The following is a 6,000-nucleotide window of genomic DNA, read 5'->3' as shown; positions in this document are numbered from 1 at the left end:
GTGGAGTGTGCTGAACTGAACCACTAGGTCACTGGGTTGGCCCAGAAAGGTCTGATATTTTGTCCTCCTTGTAGACTAAGTTAGCCCACTACAGATTTATAGATGCTGGCAGAAAACACAAGACACTAGGGTCAAAGATAGAGGACTTTATTACTCAAGGCACAGAATAGGAAAGCGTCTTACTGGAGGTGATTTACCACAAACCCTGCCTTCCACCCCAAAGAAAGATACTAGGGGAAGGTGCTAGCCACTGAGTGCTGATGGCCAATCAGCACTGGAAGAGTTGGGCACTGGAGAACCTGCAGGAGCTGCAAGAGCCTGGTGCTAGAGAAAGCCCCACATGCTGTCATAGCACTGGGGAAGCTACATGCGCTGAAGAAGACTGCCTGCCAGGGATGATGGAAACAGGAAGCATGCCCCTACACCTTTTGTCTTTGCACTATCTCTCCAGTGCCCTCAACTGACAATGCTTAGGTGCCAGCTTCCAAAAGAAAACTATTTAAAGGACTCAGATCCAATTTACAGAGCAGGCAAGTGTATGAATTTGGAGCTGAGAGTAAATAGATTGACAACCAGTACAGAGAGCATGACCTTGCTCTAGAATGCGGAGGTTTCCACTTTGACTCTGCTTGTCATGCTTGCCAGAGGTTCCACAGATCATCTTTCTCTGCCAGATAACTCTAGTACCTTTGGATATGCTGAGTTGTGTGGTCAAAGTAGATCTACTTAAACCACAGTCAGCACATGCTTTAGAGACCTTTCTTGCTCAGAATAAGTCTCAAAGCTGGTAGCCTTCCACGTCACCCAATAAATGGTTTGCGGCAGTATTCCAGATACAGAATATGCTATTTCTAATACGCACATGGACTTGCCAAGTGTTGTATTTATTTCTTATTGGTAGGTCGTGCAATAATTTGTTCTTTACTTTGGAAGAGATGCCCTAACATGCCCTAGACCACCAGACCAATAAAAACTTCAGTGAAAAGCGTGTCCCTGAAATATTATAGGGCTTATCTCCCTCTTTTGGAACACATATCTTAGCAAGGCATCCAGACTACTTGTCATTTGTTGCTCATCAGTTTCAATTATGATGATGTCATAAATCTAGTGTACCAGTGTATTGTTTTATGATATGTCCACTTGATCCAGGTCTTTTTTGACTACAGTATGACAGAAAGAAGGTAAATTAACATAGCTCTGAGGTAAGACCACAATTGTGTACTGTTTTCCATTCAATTAATGCATACTGCATTTTATCCTCCTTCCTAATAAGAAGGGAGAACTCATTCCATGTGCTAGAGGATCTGTTAATCTCCCCTAGGAAGATACAACAGCTGGCAAGGCAAATGCAATTAGGACTACCACCTGGTTATATTTGAAGCCATTCACCATCATCTGCCATTATCCATCCAGTTTTGGCAGCACCCAACCTGGTAAATTAAATGGAGTATGATGAGGATCTCCTACTACAATAGCTCTTAGTTTAATTTCAACGAACCAATGTGACAGATCTTCCAATTGTGAAGTATATCCATTCTAATTTTACATTAAGGACTGGGGAAATTACCATCATTTGGTCCTTGGACCCACTACAAGATGATTATTAACTAGATTTCCTATTGTAATTGGGGAAATCACAATGTGACTCTGGGTCCAGCATAATTCAGATTCTGTGGCCAAGCGTCCTCAAAACATATAGGCATTCCTCTTTCCTCCTTCTATGTTTAACTGAGTAAACAGTCATAAGTCCCTTTGGATAATGGCAGAGCAATTATGACTCTATACGTTTGCTGTAATATTGTTGAGTTCTTCCTCATAAGAGGGCTCTTATTCAATCAGTGAGTTGTAGGTCAGAGAACTAGCTAATGTCCTAAAATTGAATGAGATTGGGACTTTTCATCAGATCATCTGAACTTCTATTCACTCATTCTTGATCTCTTTTGATTATATATATTGTGGGGGATCCAAATTTGCCACCCCAAAATGTATCTCTTTGGTTTGATGATGATGATGATGATGATTACTATTTTGGCGAGGAAGATTGGCCCTGGCTAACATCCATTGCCAATCTTCCTCTTTTTGCTTGAGAAATATTTTCACTGAGCTAACATCTGTGCCAATGTTCCCCTATTTTGTATGTGGGACACCACCACAGCATGGCTGGATGAGCAGTGTATAGGTCTTTTCCCAGAATCCAAAGCTGCTAACCCTGGGCCGCCAAAGCAGAGTGTGTGCACTTAACCACTATGCCACCAGGCTGGCCACTGGCTTGATTATTTTTAAGACCAAAAGACTCTGAGGGAAACTTTGACCTTCCCTAACTACCTAAAATAATTTAATATAGAAGGCCTGTTCCAGGAAGGAGCTAATACGGTGAGATAGCTATAGTATAATATAAACTAGGTGTGGCAGACAGGAAGGCACTAGCAAGCCCATTTTTATCAAAGTTCTCTCATGAGGCTCATTGTTTATAGATGGCCCAGCAAACATCTGTTTAGCAACATTTGCTTTTTCATCTCCATGTAAACTGTCTTCCTCCCCTTTGAAGTCCCAAACCACTACACCCAACATCCTCCTTTGTCTTTAGCTAAAGATGGCATTTAAGGTAGTAGCTTCCGCCATTTTAGCGAGTTACTCACTTTTCCTGGGTTTCTCCCGTATATACATGTTATTAAACTTTGGTTTTCTGTTATTCTGTCTCACGTCAATTTAATTCGTATACCAGCCAGAAGGACCTAGAGTGTAGAGGAATAGTTCTTCCTCCCCCACAAAATTAAGCTGTACCTCTGCTGGCCACTGATCAATGTTCCCCCTAGGAATCACGTTTATGAATCATTTTCTTAAAGCCCTTCAGATCAGACCCACTAGCTAACATTTCAATATTCTAACCTTGATGCTCATTAAAATGATTATGTCTACTTTGCTTCTGAAGGCTGAATGGTGCCTCCCAACTGCTATTCCAAGATCCTATCAACCCCCACCCCCATTGCTGCTAGGAAGCCCAATATGTCTTACTCAATAGTGCTGGTGACCTTCACCCTGCATTCTTTTTTCCACTTGTAAATAGTGTCCTCCAGTCCCTCATGACCAGTAACGTGGTCAACTGGTGGATAATTTTTAGCCTTATATATTTTATGTGTTCTAGCATACCCACCCCTCAAGACTTTAGATCCCCTCCTCCACAATTTACTTCATTTATCAGAGGTCATTGATATTTCCAAGCTTTTAAAAGCTATCCCAGCAGTATACTAGAGCCATCATTTGGGGATCATATCAGATAGTAAAATCTGTCTGATGGGATGTGCCCCAATATCAACAAACTCTCTTTCCTAGCTTAATATTATGCTACCCCCACTCCCACTCCATCCAGAATTCGAGGAACTTTTTTCCCATTTTGCTCATACATGTTAGCCACATCCTGCAGCTATTTTGGTGTCAATTTCTTTCCTCCCTAAGCAGGCCCAGCACTTCTCCAAGTGGGTTATGCTAAGCATTGACCAATTACCCTAAGCTGAGGGTAAGCACGGTCTTGTAAGTCACCCACTTCATTCTGCATAATTGTTAAGCATGGGGGGCGTTCTCTATCATCCAATAGGGAGAATAGGCCATTTCTGCAAACCAATTGCATTTAGGGGATCTGGGCATTCAGGATTTTCAACCACATCTATCCAGACATCCCTATTGCAAGTATCAGGTTTCCACTTCTTCTCTATCAGAACCTTGACTCTGGTGTAAGAGACTCACACAGTTTGTGAATTCAGCCTTCTCTGAAGTTTTTAAAATTAAGCCTTATGCATGATCTTCAGCTTTGTCTTTTCTCTAGCTGCAGAGCAGTGGTTTCTTTAAATGCAGTGGAGAAAGCCTTTTGACTCTCATAATTAGTTTTAAGTTGTTGATTAATAGATCTGAACTTGTCACTTTCTCTCTCAATACATCAATAACTTTCTTCAGTACATCAATGGCATTCAGCAATAGCCACCAATTCCAGTGTTTAGGGCTGTCATTTACCTGATACTTCTAAAATTCCTGGGACAATATAACAGCTAGTGCATCTCCTTCCATCGGCCCAGTTTACCATAGGTGAAAGGTTTAGCAACTACATTTCTATAAAATACCCTACCTCTCATCCACTGTGGGATCCTCTTTGCCATCTAGATGCCAAGCATCGGAGCATCTTCCCTGAGTTGTATGTAGAAGTCTAAGTCATGAGTCGAGCATGGCAGAGACAACTACAAGGCTAAGACTTCCTGCTTACTTCTGGACTGTTACATGAACAAGGAATAAACTTCTATCTTCTTGGAGGTTCTTTGCCTCTTTATTATAGTAGCCTAGTTTGCAATATAAATAATACAGGGCCCTAGAGGATAACTCTAGTGTGGAGAGTTTCCCCTTCCTCTATTCCTGCTAACCATATTGGTAGGCTTTTCTGAAACAGAGCCTGAGAGTGAGGATCAGAAATCTCTGGATTCTATTAGGAAACTGGCATTTGGAAGTGAGTGGACCCATGAGGGAAAGGTTGACAGTGACCACACATGAGCATGTCAGATCTCTAAATTAGTCTACAACCAGACCCCTATTCTCCTTTAGCTTGCTTTTTTTGTTTTTGTTAACCTTTTACAAGAATGCATATAAGTCAGAGAAACTTGTATTAATCCAAGGATGGCTTTAATTTTTAGAGGTATTTAGAAATGTTAAAAAATGAAAATAAACAAAAGCACAATTTGTAAAAAAGCCATCTGATTATAAATGTGGCTCACTTAATCTTAGCATAAAAATTGATAACAAAACTTTTCTGTTTTTTTTTTTGCTTGAGGAAGATCGTCACCGAACATCTGTGCCAGCCTTCCTATGTTTTGTATGTGGGACATTGCCACAGCATGGCTTGATGAGTGGTATGTAGGTCCGTGCCCAGAATCTGAAGCCACAAACCCCAGGCTCTGAAGCGGAGCACATGAACTTAACCACTGTGCCACCAGGCAGGCCCCACAAAGCTTCTCTCTTTAATTAGTTGCTGAAGACCCCAGTGCTCACATTATCAGGAAGTCCAGGATATCCTTCCTAGGGCCTCTTCCCTTTATGTATTGTCCAAAACCCCAGGCAGAGAGAGAAATAAAAAGTGTGACCAGTTCCCTAAGGGACCCACATTGGGCTTGTCATTGTTCTCATTGCCACTTAAACTTGTTCTTTAAACCTTGTCCTGCGCAGACTGAAGCATCCTTGCCCTCAGTTGTTTCCCAGTACAGTCATCAGACTTCAGCAGGCAGCATGTCTAAGCTCCCAAGGTGAGGTTCCCAGGCCCAGACATTGGGAGCAATGTGCAGGACAAAACGAGGCCATTTGAGGTTGAGGCAAGGGTCACAACATCTGTTTCAAGAAAATTTTCTACATTTGTCTAGGCCAAGACAAAACTAGAAGTTTCTCTTGATGCTATATAAATGAATTAATATTTTAAAAAACTCCTAGAAGGATAGACATCAAAATATATCTGTTGTCATATCTGCATGTTGAAATTATAGTTAATTCTTTTATTTTTGTGTATTTTCTAAACATCTTCAATGAAAATGAATTTTTAACACTATAAAATTTTCTTTTATGAATAATGAGAAATGACCACTATAAACAAAAAAAAGTGACTGGGGGTTTGGACACACAAGAGAATGGAGGACACAGGGCAAACATTCACCCCATAAAGTCAGCTAAATCCAGAGAGATAAAGCCACTGAGATCTTTTTCCTTGGAGTGGAAGCGCTGGACTCCACGAACTGGTAAGAACACTTAAACAACATTTTAAACAAATTGTTGGAGGTTTAGCGCACATCAGCATGAGAGTGAAAGGCTTCCAAGGGTCATAGTCATAGGAGGGCCTCCATACTAGCACAGGCTTTTTCTCAGAAGCCCTGTAGGTTCTCACAGGAGGAATCCGAGAAAGCCCCACATGGAATTGCCAGGGAGAGAGAAAGAGTAGTGATTGTGAAACCCTCCTAAGCTTTCCTCCCTACC

Source organism: Equus quagga, chromosome 4, assembly GCF_021613505.1.
Source record: "Equus quagga isolate Etosha38 chromosome 4, UCLA_HA_Equagga_1.0, whole genome shotgun sequence".
Taxonomy (NCBI): Eukaryota; Metazoa; Chordata; class Mammalia; order Perissodactyla; family Equidae; genus Equus; species Equus quagga.
Note: the sequence above shows the minus strand (reverse complement) of the source record.